General features: G+C 32.1%; 1 protein-coding gene across 42 annotated transcripts in view; it reads right to left on the bottom strand.

The window, feature by feature from the left end:
* The window catches only part of LOC141388847 (protein lap4-like), a 667,534-nt gene that overhangs the window by 366,568 nt on the left and 283,936 nt on the right, over positions 1-17,030 (bottom strand). For 9 of the 42 annotated variants that reach the window (XM_073959286.1, XM_073959303.1, XM_073959290.1 and 6 more), the window contains exon 1: positions 11,835-12,099. The exons of 25 other annotated variants lie outside the window; for them this stretch is intronic. The gene's annotated coding sequence lies outside the window, so the exon portion shown is untranslated. Of the gene's footprint in view, positions 1-11,756; positions 12,105-17,030 lie in introns of those variants that run through there. 8 more of the 42 variants (XM_073959289.1, XM_073959297.1, XM_073959300.1 and 5 more) reach the window with 4 other exon arrangements.

The following is a 17,030-nucleotide window of genomic DNA, read 5'->3' as shown; positions in this document are numbered from 1 at the left end:
ATAATAAAGAAGATTTGATTCATAAATGTCAAAAATTGATTATTTATTTGATTATTATTATTTGGAACTATAGTTCATCAGACAGGCATGACCTAGCGGCTACTTTATTTTTGTCACCATCTTTATTGCAAATGTCTTTAAATGATGGCAAGTTAAAATTGAAATTTACCCATAAATGTTGATGATTCTGCTACAGAATAGTGATACTTATATTTATATTTATAAGTAAATTACAAATATAAGGAAATAAGCTCTGGCTACTGAGGTATTTAAATAATTTCTAAACCCAAAATTTTAATTCTTTTAAAATGTTATTTTACCGCTAAATATAAGTAACATGCCCCACATCGAAACACACTCAACTGTAAAAAATGTAACCCAATTTATTAGACAAACAATATTTGATGTACCAACATATTTGTACTACACCCATATTAGGGTGTGGCGATTTGAACATTCAAGGTAAAAGTTAAAATTTTCAGTTTTTTTTTCATATTTTGCATCAAAATATGAGTATTTTTTAGGTTTTTTATATGTCTTACTATTAAAAAAAGAAACAAAAATTTAAAATATAAAAAAATAAAATTTGTTACAAAATAAAAAAATACTCCTTGGGTTTTCATAAAACTCATAATCATATAAAAACTCATTTATTAAACAAGTAAAAAAGTATCAGTCGGCTTTGCCGACAGTGATATACCCTCAACCCATGTGGATTGAAACACTTTTTGGACATTTGAACTTGCCGACAAAAATGTGGATTAGGATTAAAATTCAAAAGTGTTGCGGAGGAGGCACTTAAAGGATGGGCCGACATAGTCCGTTATCGAAGTGGAGGAGTCATATCTTTTCGATAGATATCGCGACCACTAGTCATTTCAGTGGGTCATCGTATAACTTTTGGACCAGTATGCCAGGAAACATGGACTTGTCCACGGAAAACATAATATCGCTGTAAACAGGACCATATCGAACAGCATCGGTATGCACTTCCAAACAATTTTGGAACAGACCCTAAACTGCACTTGGACACAAATGTTGAACTTTTGTGGGGAGGTATTTTAAGGAGAGGACCGATATGGGCCATTTAAAAGAGTTTAACTAAATTTGGAAAAAATGTTGGGAGATTCAAAGTTTGGACCAAATTGGTTGACCAGTTCAAGAGACATAGTGCATACCATTTTAGTGACATTTTTTAAATATTGGGGAAGTACCGGAAACTGTGGACCGGCATTGCCCTTCTTCGAACTGAAGCTAAGTTTGAACAAAATATGACGAAGGCCAAATTTTGGACCAAATCGGTTGACCAGTTCTAGAGTTATCGTGCTCTCCAGCCACTACATATAGTGCCATAGGGGTTTTTACATCTTTCAGGCTGTTTTCTCAAGAAGTATGGAAACATGGACTTGTACATAAAAAAACTTTGACCGTTGTAATTGAGACAGCGAATACAAGTTGCTTTAATAAAAATCAAAGCGATTCAGAAGGAGGTCTTAAAGAGGACTTATCCAAAATTAGTGATTTTTACACCTTTCAGCCTGTTTTCTCAAGAAGTATGGACTTGCCCCCAAAAAAACTTTTACCGTTGTAATTGAGACGGCGAATGCAAGTTGCTTCAATAAAAACCAAAGCGATGCGGAAGGAGGTCTTAAAGTGAAGTTATCCAAAATTTTGTGTGATAGGTACCCCAAAGGAGTGGACAAATATTGTCCATATTCGAACCTGATATATATCTGGTAGATATATTTGGATGAGTTGTGCGCACAGTTTTTCCGAACATTTTTGAACATTTGTGGGGGAGGTACCTGAAGGAGTTGACCGATATAGACCATCTTCGAATTTAAACTATGTTCTGATAAAATGTTACGAAGGCCAAATTTTGAACCGAATCAAGATCCAGATCCATTCGAGATTTATCTTGCGCTCCAACACTGTAACATAGGGGTTTTTTGCACCTTTCAGGCTATTTTCTCAGGAAGTGTGGACTCGACCCTGATGAAACTTTTACCGTGTTATGGGGGCAGTGAATACAAGTTGCTACAACAAAAATCAAAGCGATTCGAGAGCAGGTCCTAAACTGAACTTTTCCGAAATTTTGTGTGGGAGGAACCCGAAGGAGTGGACCGATTGAGTCCATATTGGAACCTCATCTAAGTCTGGTAGAAATTTCACGATGTGCAAAGTATGAACCAAATCAGTTACCCCCTTCAAGAGGGAGAGGTACCGGAAGAAGTGAACCGATATAACCCATCGTCGAACTTAAAATCAGTTTCGACAAAATATTACGAAAGCCAAATTTCGGACCGTATCGGTTGATCCGTTCGAGAGTTATCGTGCACTCCAGCTAGCCAAACAGATGGACGGACATGGCTAAATCAACTCCAAAATTTCTGAAACAAATACACCATTACTTCGATGAGGCACACTTTGAGGCACGTATAAAAGTGTATATACCCTCGTTAGCATAAATGCTGAGGGAATAACAAGGTCAAATACCAATAAACAAACTATAAAATACAAAAAAAAAAATTAAAAAAAAATTTAAAAACGTTTAAAAAATGAAATGTGTTCCAAAATTAAAAAATACTCCTTGGGTTTTCATAAAACTCATATAATTCTTATAAAAACCATATATTAAAATATGTAAATTTTTATAAAAAAAGCTATAATTTATATGGGAAACTGTATGGAAAAAACACACATTTTTACCCATGTAATTTCAATAAATTTAAAAAACTGTTAAACAGATGGAACGGAACGGATACATAAGTATATATGGGCTGAAAGAGGACACTCTTAGGCATTATTCTGTGTAAACAGAACTTTGTTGGAATTTCACTAAAATTAAGTATCTGAGAAAAAATAAAATACCTCACTTCGTGTAAACGCTAAGGTAATTTATTAAAACGGCTCTTAAAGAAACCTATCCTACATACACAAAAACAATGAACACAATCAGCCTTATTACGGTTGGCGTAGTCGTATCCAGAATTGCAAGTTGACGTGTCGAAACGACTGATTGGTATTATGAATATATTCGTTCTTAAAAGTTAAAATATCACATTTCAAAGAATTCTTTTGCTTAAAAAATTAATAGAATTATTAGTAGATCATGTTTAAGCTTTTAATCCAGAAGAAAAACCAACCCTACAGTTTTTACAATCAAAATAATTGTTCGGCGTAGACGTTTTTGTAGTCATTGGCGTAGTCGTTGTCGTAGGGCTAATTTATGGTATCACGAAAAATTTACGACAACGACAATTTTTTCCTCATACAAAATTAAAAAAAAAATATTTTTTTTAATTGTAAAATTATTCGTTCGAAATCATCTTTTGGACAAGAACTAAGAAATTTGCATTGCTTGAATCTTTATACGAGGACTCCAACAGATTTTCAATAGGAAGTTTGTCATCTGATAAAAACACGAAAGTTGTCATACGAAAATGAATTAAAGAAGTACAATTTTTCTTTATTTTAGTTATTTTCCAATATATTTCATTAATCATTGCCAAAAAATTTTTTTGAAATTGATTTGTTTTTATTTTTATATGCAGTCGTTAACAAAATCGGTCACGACTCTTTCCTCGCATTTCAACGCCATACGTGATACCGATTTGTCGTATCAAAAAAATAAATTTTATTTATAGCTTAAGAAATCCGTCCAGGGAATGATGAATGTGTTTCTTTCGATATTTTATGGATCTATGATACTGTAAAATAACAAAAATGTTCGTATTATATAATTTTTCATCATATAAAAAATGCAAACTACGACTACGCCTACGACATTTGAATGCATACGACTACGCCAACCGTAATAAGGGGGAATATCTGTTATAGTTTCCGAGCAATATCTACTTCTCCAGAAATTTTCAATAATGAGGTATTTTCCAAAATTTCGAAAAAAAAATTGTCGTCGTTTTGGTTTCTTAGTTTCTTAGTTTACTATCGAATCCTGTCTGGAAATTGACAATCGGTGACGACATATATTGGGGTTTTGGCCAGGAAAATCGATTTCTGAACTACCATGCGGTGAAAATCGTGCTTCCACATTCCCAAATTTTCTTGGTCTCATATTTCGTAAAATATTTGAAATATGTACTTATTTATTGCATCGTTTTAATGGACAAAAAATTTTGAATTTTCTAAATTTTCGATTTTTTGACTCTGAAAACCAGGTTTTTTCTAAGTTATATGTCCGGATAAATTGTAACCCGAGGCAATGAAAATAAGTCAAAATTTCAAATAGTTTACGAAATACGAGCCAAAGAAAATTTGCAAATTTTCCAAAAAAAAAAAAAAACTGAATGTCATCACGAATTAACTTTTTTTTTGTCTCAAATGAACTTTTTAAAGATAAAGTCATCCCAGATAAACTGTTCTAAAGAAGCAATCATTCCGGCTGAACATTGTTAACGTAATATTCATCCAGAATGAGTTTTTCTTTAGTATTCTTCGACGGGTGTGAATTTTCTTTGTAATATTAAAAAGAAAATAAAACATCCCGAATGAAATATTTTTAAGATAAATTCATCTCGGATGAACTTTTAAAGAACAAATCATCCCGGATGAACTTTTGTAAAAGAGTAATAAATCACTGATGAAACGAAAATTTGAAATTTGATCGCTGATATCTAAAGCAAAATTCACTCCGCATGAACAAATCTAAAATTTTCTAAAGAAAAAAATCATCGCGAAAGAATTCTAAAGAAAAAAATTTACCCCGTATGAACTTTCTAAAGAACATGTCAATATGTTTAAAGAAAATGTCATTCTGGGTGAAATTTCCTAAAGAATTTGTCCCATCCTAGTATACAAACAAGTAAGTTTCATATTCCAGAATTGATTACAACTACAAGACGAACGAACCACAACAATACATTACAAGAAAACAGAGTAAAAGCAAACAAGCAGGTAAAATGAACAAAGTATGAAACAAACATTGCATACCCGCTTACTCATATTTCATAATTGTAATGTTTATTTTTACTTTATGTACAAACACTCCCATACCCACAGCCATTACATGTATATCCCTATCTCCCTGTTTACTTGGTTACAAATATTTCTTATCAATAAATGCTTTTTAGGCCAGATACGTTGTAATTGTTTTGGGACCCATATCTCTCTCCCTCTCAATTTTGTTGTATTGGTAACTCAGACAGCAGAGGAAATTATGACCTTGGACATGTTGGATTTGTCACCACCACCCTTCAATACACTAGCATAATTCTGAGTAAGGCACAAACAGGTGATAGTAATTCCACTTCGTTATCAATTATGTTGTGAAAGCCCCCACAAAGTAATAACCAAACAACAAGTTAAGGGAAGTGGTGTAAAGCCTTTAATCTCAATTTTTTTACTTTGTTTTGTGGTTAAATGGAATTAATTGATAAGTAGTGACCACTGTACGTAATTATGACATCATCACCTTGACATTTTAGAACAAATCAAATTTAGATATGGTCAAATAAATGAATGAACGTTTTTTTTTTGTTTTTTTTTTTTTTCAGTTATACTTGGGGTCATGTGTCTGGCATTACCCTTGAAAAGTAGCTAAAAGGAATATTAGGATAGATTTGATATTAAATTAGAGTTAAAGTTTAGTAAGTATGTAATAATTTCTAATAAAAAACCTAACTAAACGAAAATATTTTCCACCGGCTTTCTTATTCTATTTATGCCAAAAAATGTGAAAATACAACAAAAGGCTTTTCAATTTGGCAAACACTTTCAAAATAAATTATTATAATTAATAGAAAGTCATTCAAGATTTTTTGGAAAATTTCCACTATTCCGTGTTTTCTTTACTAGAATTTTTAGATTGATTTCTTTAGCTCTAGTTCAGAAATCTGTTTGGTACTCGAATATGAAGTTACAAAATCTGAGTTAAAAGTAAAAAATATATCTCAACTCTTTATACAATTTTAACTTGTATCTCATAACCGGAGATGATGGGAATGTCAGTTAATGGAAAATTCTTGCCAAACTTTCTACTTTGTAAACAGCGTACAATGTGTTTACTCAATTTCAATTATACTTTGTCTTATACCTGCAACACTTTAAGTGTGGAATACTGAAAGTACACAATGTTTTGTAAGTCAAATACACTTAGGAGTGAGGGGATGGGGAGACTTGTAGTATGTAAATGCATGTTATAAATTGTTGAATCACCAACTATACATTAAAGGCTAAGCTATGTTGTAACTTACAATTTGTGAGATATTTTTTGATTTGACATATGAGATAGAATATTTATTACATTGATTAAATAACAAGATTCATATAACGCTATGAAGGGTAATGCTGAATTTATCAAGTTCATGGGGAAGGAATTTTGTCCTTAAAAAAAATATGTTGCAAATTTCCCTTTCCAAACCTAGGTTGTATAGACCGACTTGATTGCATACATATTGATTTTATTAAAGCAAAAAATCTTACCATAAAATGACAACCAACCAAATATGTCTCAATATATTATGAAAGAGTGATTGTTACAAAAAATGAAATTCTCAATACTAAATGAATTTTTATTCAAAATATGACGATGTTTGTTTGATTTTTTTTCTCACAATAATAACAATAGTGTAATACAACAACTAATGTCAAGGAGATTCCCAACCAAATATTCTCAGTTATTATAATTTTCAAAAAGCACTACACGTTCTCTACCAAGTTATTCATTACAAAATTAGCTTATTGCTGCAATGTCAATGACTTAATCATTGAAACATCGTTGCCTTTGGGCAAATTTACATCATTCTCAATAAAAGGTCATTTGAAACATACACTAATAAATGTTTTCACACGTTTATTACACATTTAAGCTAATTTATTGTAAAATATTTGAAACGTAAAAAGTCGATACGAGGAAGGAAAAAGTCTTTTTTTTTGTAAAAAAATCTTTCTTAACATTCAGTTTTAGGCGATGGATGATTTTTTTGGTTTAATAAAATTAATGATGAGATTTCCTTTTAAAATTTTCATTGAAAGCTTTCGTCTGGATGGTTTTTCAATCGAAAACCTCTTACTAAAGGATGAACCTTTGTATTGAAAACGTCATACAAAACGAACTCTTTTCCTAAAAAAGGAAATCAATTCTAAAATTAAAAAAAAAAATAATCCTTGATGTACTTTTCAAAAGAAAATTCATCCCGAATGAAAATTCATCTCGGATGAACTGTTCTAAAGAACAATTCATCCTGGATGAACTGTTCTTAAGAACAATTCATCCTGGATGAACTGTTCTAAAGAACAATTCATCCTGGATGAACTGTTCTAAAGAACAATTCATCCTGGATGAACTGTTCTAAATAACAATTTATCCTGGATGAACTGTTCTAAAGAACAATTCATCCTGGATGAACTGTTCTAAAGAAAAATTCATCCTGGATGACCTTTTCTAAATAAAAATTCATCCTGGATGACCTTTTCTAAAGAAAAATTCATCCTGGATGAACTTTTCTAAAGAAAAATTCATCCTGGATGAACTAAAGAAAAATTCATCGTGGATGATCTCTTCTAAGAAAAAATTCATCCCGGATGAACTTTTAATATCTTCCTTAGAAAGGCTCGTCCGGTATGAAGTTTTCTTTCGATGATATTTTTTTCTTTAAAAAAGTTCATCCGAGATGAAGAAATCATCTGTCCTGAATTTTTATTTGCAATGAATTTTTCTTTCGTGCAGGACGAAGTTTTCTTTAAAACAGTTCATCCGGGATGATTTTTTTATAATAGTTTGTTTTTTGTAATAGTTTATCCTGGATGATTTTTTTGTTTAGAACAGTTTATCTTCAGAAAAGGTAATCCGGTTTTTTTTTTGGAAAAGTGCATGCGGGATAAAATGAATTTTTCCTCAGAATACTTTATCCGGGACGAATCCTTCTTTAGAACAGTTCATATGCGACGAATTTTTTTCTTTAGAACAGTTCATCCCTCATCTATTTCTTTTTAGGGCAGCTCGACCAAGATGATTTTTTTAGAACAGTTCTTCCGGGATGAAATTTTCTTTAGAACAGTTCATCCGGGATACATTTTTCTTTAGAACAGTTCAATCGGGATGAATTTTTCTATAGAACAGTTCATCCGGGATGATTTTTTCTTTAGAACAGTTCATCCGGGATGAATTTTTCTTTGGGCCAGTTTATCCAGGATGAAATTTTCTTTAGAACAGTTCATCCGGGATTAATTTTTCTTTGGGGCAGTTCATCCAGGATGAAATTTTCTTTAGAACAGTTCATCCGGGATGAGTTTTTCTTTAGAACAGTTCATCCGGGATGGATTTTTCTTCAGAACAGTTCATCCGGGATGAATTTTTCTTTAGAATAGTTCATCCGGGATGAGTTTTTCTTTAGAACAGTTCATCCGGGATGAATTTTTCTTGAGAACATTTCATCCATGATGAATAGTTTATTGGAAGTTTATCAGGGATGCTTTTTCCTTTAGAAAAGTTCATCCGGGATGCACTTTTCTTTAGAAAAGTTTATCCAAGACGAATTTTCATTAAGAAAATTAATCTGGGACGAATTTTCCTTTAGAAAATTAATCTGGGATGAACTTTTTGAAATGTTCATCCAGAATGAATTTTTCTTCAGAAAAGTTTATCCGAATGACTTTTTCTTTAGAAAAGTTTATCCAGGATGAATTTTCTTTAGAAAAGTTTATCCAGGATCAGTTTTTCTATAGAAAAGACTCTTATATATTTTTGTTTAGAAAAGTTCATCCACGATGAATTATTCTTTAGAAAAGTTCATCCAGGATGAATTTTTCTTTAGAACAGTTCAACCGGGATGACTTTTTCTTTAGAACAGTTCCTCCGGGATGAATTTTTCTGTAGAGCAGTTCATCCAGGATGAATTTTTCTTTAGAGCAGTTCCTCCGGGATGAATTTTTCTGTAGAGCAGTTCATCCAGGATGAATTTTTCTTTAGAACAGTTCCTCCGGGATGAATTTTTCTGTAGAGCAGTTCATCCAGGATGAATTTTTCTTTAGAACAGTTCCTCCGGGATGAATTTTTCTTTAGAACAGTTCAACCGGGATGAATTTTTCTTCAGAACAGTTCATCCGGGATGAATTTTTCTTCAGAACAGTTCATCCGGGATGAGTTTTTCTTTAGAACAGTTCATCCGGAAGAATTTTTCTTGAGAACATTTCATCCATGATGAATAGTTTATTGGAAGTTTATCAGGGATGCTTTTTCCTTTAGAAAAGTTCATCCGGGATGCACTTTTCTTTAGAAAAGTTTATCCAAGACGAATTTTCATTAAGAAAATTAATCTGGGACGAATTTTCCTTTAGAAAATTAATCTGGGTTGAATTTTTTAGAAATGTTCATTCAGGATACATTTTTCTTTAGAAAAGTTTATCCAGAATGAATTTTTCTTCAGAAAAGTTTATCCAGGATGAATTTTCTTTAGAAAAGTTTATCCAGGATCAGTTTTTCTTTAGAAAAGACTCTTATATATTTTTGTTTAGAAAAGTTCATCCACGATGAATTATTCTTTAGAAAAGTTCATCCACGATGAATTATTCTTTAGAAAAGTTCATCCACGATGAATTATTCTTTAGAAAAGTTCATCCAGGATGAAGTTTTCTTTAGAACAGTTCAACCGGGATGAATTTTTCTTTAGAACAGTTCCTCCAGGATGAATTTTTCTGTAGAGCAGTTCATCCAGGATGAATTTTTCTTTAGAACAGTTCCTCCGGGATGAATTTTTCTTTAGAACAGTTCCTCCGGGATGAATTTTTCTTTAGAACAGTTCATCCAGGATGAATTTTTCTTCAGAACAGTTCGTCCGGGATGAGTTTTTCTTTAGAAGAGTTCATCCGGGATGAGTTTTTCTTTAGAACAGTTCATCCATGATTAATAGTTTATTGGAAGTTTATCAGGGATGCCTTTTCCTTTAGAAAAGTTCATCCGGGATGCACTTTTCTTTAAAAAAGTTTATCCAAGACGAATTTTCCTTTAGAAAATTAATCTGGGACAAATTTTCCTTTAGAAAATTATTCTGGGATGAATTTTTTAGAAATGTTCATCCAGGATGCATTTTTCTTTAGAAAAGTTTATCCAGGATGAATTTTTTAGAAAAGTTTATCCAGGATGAATTTTATTTAGAAAAGTGGATCCAGAATAATAATTTTCTTTAGAATAGTTCGTCCGGGATAAATTATGCTTTAGATAAGTTCATGAATTTTAAGGAAGTGTGATTTTTTCTTCTTCTTTCTCCAGAAAAGATTATCGAGAATGAATTTTTCATTAAAGAATTCCATTCCGAATTAATTCTTTCAAAAAAATTCAAGCGAAATAAATTTTTCTTTAGAAAAGTTCATGCGGAATGAATTTTTCTTTATTTCCGGGACGAAGTTTTCTTTAGAAAAGTTCATTAAGAAATTTTTCTTTAGAAAAGTTCGTCCAGGATAAAACGTACATCCGGTATGAATTGTTCTTTAGTAAGGTTCTTCCAGAAGAATTCTTCTTTAGGAGTTCATCCGATATGAATTATTCTGCAGAAAAGTTCATGCGGGATGAATTTTTCTTTAGGAATTCATTTCGGATGAATTTTTTTTAAGGTAAAAGTCATGCGTAATGAGCTTTTCTAAAGGAAACGAACGAACACCGGAGATATATTGGTAAAGAAAAAAATCATTCCGGACAAACTTGTCGATAGAAAAAAATTATTGAGGATAACGTATTTTGAAGAGCAAATAAACTTTTTCAAAGAAACATGATTTTTTTCGGATTTGAAATAAAGATTTGTATTTGTGATAAAATGATACACTACTCCTTTTAGATTGGGTAAAACTATTCGTGACAGATTTATTACGTTATATATTGTGCTCAGGAATATCCGATGGTGTAAAATGTCACAACAGTATTTTGATGAAATTAAAAAAACAGTATGCTGATTTAATTACGATGCCCAAGCAAATAACTGTTGTAATTAATAAATTCATTTTTTTTATGAAGTTATTTATCCGTGTTGTTTTCCTAGTAGCATAGAAACCTATGTAGAAGCATAGATTTGATGTTGGGTTGGCAGCCGCTGGCCGAACCACTATGGCTTCGGGTCAATCAGGTACGAATGAACCCGCTGCCGTGGGATTGTATATTTAGGCTTGTTAAATTGTGTTGCACAGTGTTTTGATGATTGTCCATGGAAAACGTATTTAAAATAAAATTAAAGTTTTTAAGCACAGATATTTTTACACTAGACACTGCAGCAATGGCAAACATATTAAAAAAACAAGTATTTATTTCAATTTATGTTATATTGAACAATATTTCGAAGATTTATAAATGAGAAAGACGGTCTCCTACAAATTTGATTAAAATTAAAAAAAATCTGTGATAAATTAGTTTTCTAACGCAAATGTTCATCTCCTTATAGAATTGTATTGCACAGTATTTTGGTGATTGTTCATGGAAAATATATTATTAATTAATTCTTTAACACATGTATTTTAGCATAAGTGGGACACATCAACAAATGTAACTTTATTATTAAAAATAAATATTCATCTCAATTTCAGTAACATGTTGAACAGTCTTCGATGGTTTTTAATATATTTAAAATTAATTTAAATTTATTTAGGCATGTTTATATTTTAATTTTTATGAAAACATTTTCAATTTTTTACTGTCACAATTTTGTTTTAATTTTTTGGGGGTTTTCCAATACTGTTCCTTCACGGATGAGAAATTTTTTACAGTTTAATTTTCTTCGATTGTGACTTTATGACCTCAGTAATCCATTTACATTCCATCAGCCTTTTTTCAATTTTATTTTGTTATCATAAAACAAATATTGATTCAATATTGTTTATAAAGCACTAACACTGTTAATTATTTCAGTGGCATATTTTATTCCTCAATCAAACCCATCAGCGATTTATGAATAACATCATCATGAAAACGCATTTCTTTTTTGCATTAGGAATTTGTTTATCATGTGTGTGTTTTTTACTTTTTTATGTTTATTTTTCTTCAGTTATTTATAAAATGAAGTAATGCAAAACAAAACAACAAAAAACTAAATTATTTTTAAAAGAGTCAACCGCACAAAAGAGAATCGTTATTGCTTGGACAACAAAAATTTAACTAAAGTACGGCAATTGAATAAAAATGTTAAAAGTGAATCACATCATACCCCTGCCACCAATAACATTACCTGGCGCGGAGAGGTGAGAAGAAACCCTAAAAAAATATAGCAAAGAACACAAATACACACACCAATTGCTTGCTAACATCAGAAATGCAATAAAAAATTACTATATGTATGCAGAGCAACAGCAAGCACTTGGCCAAACAACAAAAGGCCTCTTTATGACAACAACAACAAAATATTACGGCTATGGAGAAATAAAAGTGTTAATTTAGTACTCATTACCCATGAGTACTCAAAACAACAATAACCCACGAGAAAAGACCCAACGAGAAAGCACTTGTTTCAAAAAACACAAACACGCTAACATAGGATCACACACATATACACCTGTGCTAGGCATACATCCATGCTCATTATAAATAAAAAGCGCAACTGATAACAAACAAAAACAGAACAATACACCTCCTCTCACAACACGATACGACTTCCCTCGAAAATTCTATTTTAGAAAAGCAGGGGAAATGCATAACCAAAACAAATAAAAGAAAAGGGCCAAAGTCGGTCCAAGTTGGCAATAATACACCCTATTGTTTCTTATGGCTAGACCACTATCAAATTACAGCAAAAATTATATCAAATGAAAAAGAAAAGTTCATTCCCGATGAACTTTTCGAAAGAAAAATACATTCCCGAAGAACTTTTCTACAAAAAATTCAGCCACAATGAACTTTTCGCAAGAAAAAGTCATCCCGGATGAACTTTTCTGAAGCAAAATTCATCCGCATGAACTTTTCTGAAGCAAAATTCATCCCGAATTAACTTTTCTAAAGAAAAATTCATCCCGGATAAACTTTTATAAAGCAAAATTCATCCCGGATGAACTTTTCTAAAGTAAAATTCGTCCCGGATGAACTTTTCTAAAGCAAAATACATCACGGATGAACTTTTCTAAAGAAATTTCATCCCATATTAACTTTTTTAAAAGAAAAATCCATCCCGGATGAACTTTTCTAAAGAAAAATCTATCCCGGATGAACTTTTCTAAAGAAAAATCCATCCATTCCAGATTAACTTTTCTAAAGAAAAATCCATCCCGCATGAACATTTCTAAAGAAAAATCCATCCCGGATGAAGCTTTCTAAAGAAAAATCCAACCCGGATGAACTTTTCTTAAGAAAAATCCATCCCGGATGAACTTTTCTTAAGAAAAATCCATCCCGGATGAACTTTTCTAAAGAAAAATCCATCCCGGATGAACTTTTCTAAAGAAAAATCCATCCCGGATGAACTTTTCTAAAGAAAAATCCATCCCGGATGAACTTTTCTAAAGAAAAATCCATCCCGGATGAACTTTTCTAAAGAAAAATCCATCCCGGATGAACTGTTCTAAAGAAAAATCCATCCCGGATGAACTTTTCTAAAGAAAAATCCATCCCGGATGAACTTTTCTAAAGAAAAATCCATCCCGGATGAACTTTTCTAAAGAAAAATCCATCCCGGATGAACTTTTCTAAAGAAAAATCCATCCCGGATGAACTTTTCTAAAGAAAAATCCATCCCGGATGAACTTTTCTAAAGAAAAATCCATCCCGGATGAACTTTTCTAAAGAAAAATCCATCCCGGATGAACATTTCTAAAGAAAAATCCATCCCAGATGAATTTTTCTAAAGAATAATCCATCCCGGATGAACTTTTCTAAAGAAAAATCCGGATGAACTTTTCTAAAGCAAAATGTTTACCGGATAAACTATTCTAAAGAAAAAGTTATCACTGATAAAATATTCTAATTTCTTCGAAAGAAAAATTCATTCCAGATGACCTTTAAAAAAATTCATGAAAATTTGATGAACTTTAAAAAATACATCGCGGATTGACATTTTTAAAGAAAAATGAACTTTTCTAAAGAAAAATTCGTCCCCGATGAACTTTTCTAAAGAACGAAAGGCAATTCACAATCGATGAGTTTTTCTAATGAAAAATTTATCACTAATGAACTTTTCCAAAGAAAATTTCTTCCCGCTGAACTTTCTAAAGAAAAATGCATCCTCCTTGAAATTTTCTAAAGGGTAAACTTTTCTTAAGAAAAACTTTTCAATAGAAAATAATTATCCCTAATATCCCATCATCATACACCATATTGTAAAATTTCACAATATTCATATAGAGGAAATCAGTCGCTATGAAAAATTGGGTCCGTAACATTCGTTACCAAGCAAGTACTACAGAGATGTGTAGAGTATAACCAGAGAACAGTGTGTGGGTGGTTGTCAGCGACAAAGCAAAAGAGAGGGAAAATCCCATTGCATGTAAACAAGGTCTACCTGCTGGCAAAGCTTAAATTATTTTGTTAAAAAAACGACATAATATTTTTCTCATCATATTGCTAATGAGAGGAGTTAAGTGATGAGCTCACAGAGAAACTTAGGGAATAATAATCAATAACAACAACGACAAAAATAATTAATACAACAATAGATTGTTATCAGTAAAAAAAACAAAACAGAAAAAAATATCTTTGAAATAAAATCACATTATCACATTGTTATTTTGCAACAAGTCAAGATAGAAGCGATTGTCTCCACACACACACACTCTCTCTTTCTCTCCGGTGTGGTATTCCAATGGGTAGTTAGGTTAAAAGGCGAAAATCAATAAAGAAATCAAAGGGTAAATGTGAATAAACACATGCATTCTAAAAATGGCGTATGAGTAATGAAATGGGCATTTAACAAGAACAGTGTAATACGCAGATGTTTGGTGTGTTTTTGTTTTCAATTCTTTTCTTTATTGCGTCGTTGTGGTAAATCTTTTACGTTTGAAATTCTTTTTTTTTCGTTTGCAGAAAATCGGTGAATAACATGGAAATTAAATTAGCATAAAGGAGGAATCGTGGTAACTGCAATTTGTAATATGATATGTTTTTGAAGAAAAAACACACACATGCACGCCACCCACACAAAACAATAATCCCTAGAATTGTTAACAATATAACAAAGTTTAGAATGAAATGCTAACAATGTTCTGAGAGAAAATGGATTTCTCAGTTAGATTCAGAAATTGTGGAGACTTGCTTAACTAGAAATACACCGTGAACATTTGGATGATATGGCAATAATTTATTTAAAAATCCACCCTACTTCACAAGGCACCTCGTAGGCTTTTTAGCAAACACAATAGGAAGAAATATAGTCCAAATAATGTTAAAAAAAAAACATAATAAAAAAGCATGATTTTCTACAAAGAAGTTTATCTATGACAAATGTTTCTAAAAAGGAGCGATTCATTTTAATACATAGCTTTTATTTCCTAAGATAACAACACCCTAACTCCCACCTGTCATAATGGCCATTGGGATTTGTTTTTCTGTCTCTGTGTGTGCGTTCAAAATGATCACGTTTTATGATGAATTTACCAAAAAAAAAACACATTGCATAAATAAAGGCCACATCAAATAAATTGACCCAGCCTGTTTGCCAAGTGGCGACGACCGACGACAAACGCCCAACATATTTCATTTCCATTTCTGGTCATAATCTTACTCAAGTTTCAACGACAACACCAACTGACACTCAAAGCTAGATAGAGCTCACTAAGTGTGATGGTGGCGATGGCAGCGTAGCGAGAACAAACAATGAAGCAGCCACGATGACAATAATTAAATGTTTAAATAGCCTAAACGTTTATGGCGAAAATTTGTTGTGACGTGCTCACTAGACCACTGACGACGAAATGTATGAAATGAATGAATAATTGAAACTCATAAATATATGCTCCGCTATGGTTAAGATGAAATGTTTATTCGACGACCTAAGCACGTCGCGCCAACCGGAGAATAGTACATTGGTTAAAAAAAGGCTCGAAAGAAAATGGGAGTACAACTTATCGATGGTAGCAGGTAACGGATGCTTTTGCAATCTTTCTTTAACAAAAATCCATTAAAAAAAGTTGACCACTCATGCGATAATTGTGACAAAAGGAGTTTAAGAAACTTCCAGCTTAAAAGGCCGTCTGTGCACTAGAGAATGAATTAGAATACTTTAAAAGCTATTCTGCCTGCTATAGAAAACCTTAAAGGGTCTTTTGTCTACTAGGAAAGACCTCAAAAGGCCTTCTGCTAGGAAAGGCTTTAAAAGGTTTTCTGTCTACTAGAGAAGGCCTTAAAAGGTCTTCTGTCTACTAAAGAAGACCTTAAAAGGTCTTCGGTCTACTAAAGAAGACCTTAAAAGGTCTTCTGTCTACTGTAGAAGACCTTAAAAGGTCTTCTGCCCATTAAAGAAGACCTTAAAAGGTCTTCTGCCTACTAGATAAAACCTTAAAAGGCGTTATGTCTACTAGAGAAGAACTTAATAATAAAAAAGTCTTATATTAACTATGGAAGTCTCAAAAGGTCTTCTGTGAACTAAAGAAGACCTTAAAAGGTCTTCCATCTACTAGATGAGACCTTAAAAAGTTTGCTATCTACTAAAAGAGACCTTTAAAGTTCTTCTTTCTACTATAGAAGACCTCAAAATATCTTCGTTCAACTAGGGGAGACCTCATAAGGTCTTCTGTCTGCTAGGGTAGACCTCAAGAGGTTTACTTTGTAAAAAGAAGGCCACAAAGGTCTTATGTTGTACTAAAGAAGACATTTGAAGGTCTTCTGCATGCTAGAGTAAGCCTTAAAAGGTCCACTGTTTACTATAGAATACCTTAAAAGGTCTTCTGTCTACTGTAGAAGAACTTAAAAGGAGTTCTGTCCAATAAAGAATACCTTAAAAGGTATTATGTCTACTAGAGAAGACCTTAAAGGGTGTTATGTTTACTAGAGAAAAACTTAAAAAGTCTTATGTTAACTAGGGAAGCCTCAAAAGGTATTCTGTGTACTAAAGAAAATCTTAGAAGGTCTTCCATCTACTAGATAAGACCTTAAAAGGTTTTCTGTCTAT

Source organism: Musca autumnalis, unplaced genomic scaffold, assembly GCF_047663935.1.
Source record: "Musca autumnalis isolate F117 unplaced genomic scaffold, ASM4766393v1 scaffold_1, whole genome shotgun sequence".
Classification (NCBI taxonomy): Eukaryota; Metazoa; Arthropoda; class Insecta; order Diptera; family Muscidae; genus Musca; species Musca autumnalis.
Note: the sequence above shows the minus strand (reverse complement) of the source record. Positions and strands in the feature narration are given on the sequence as shown.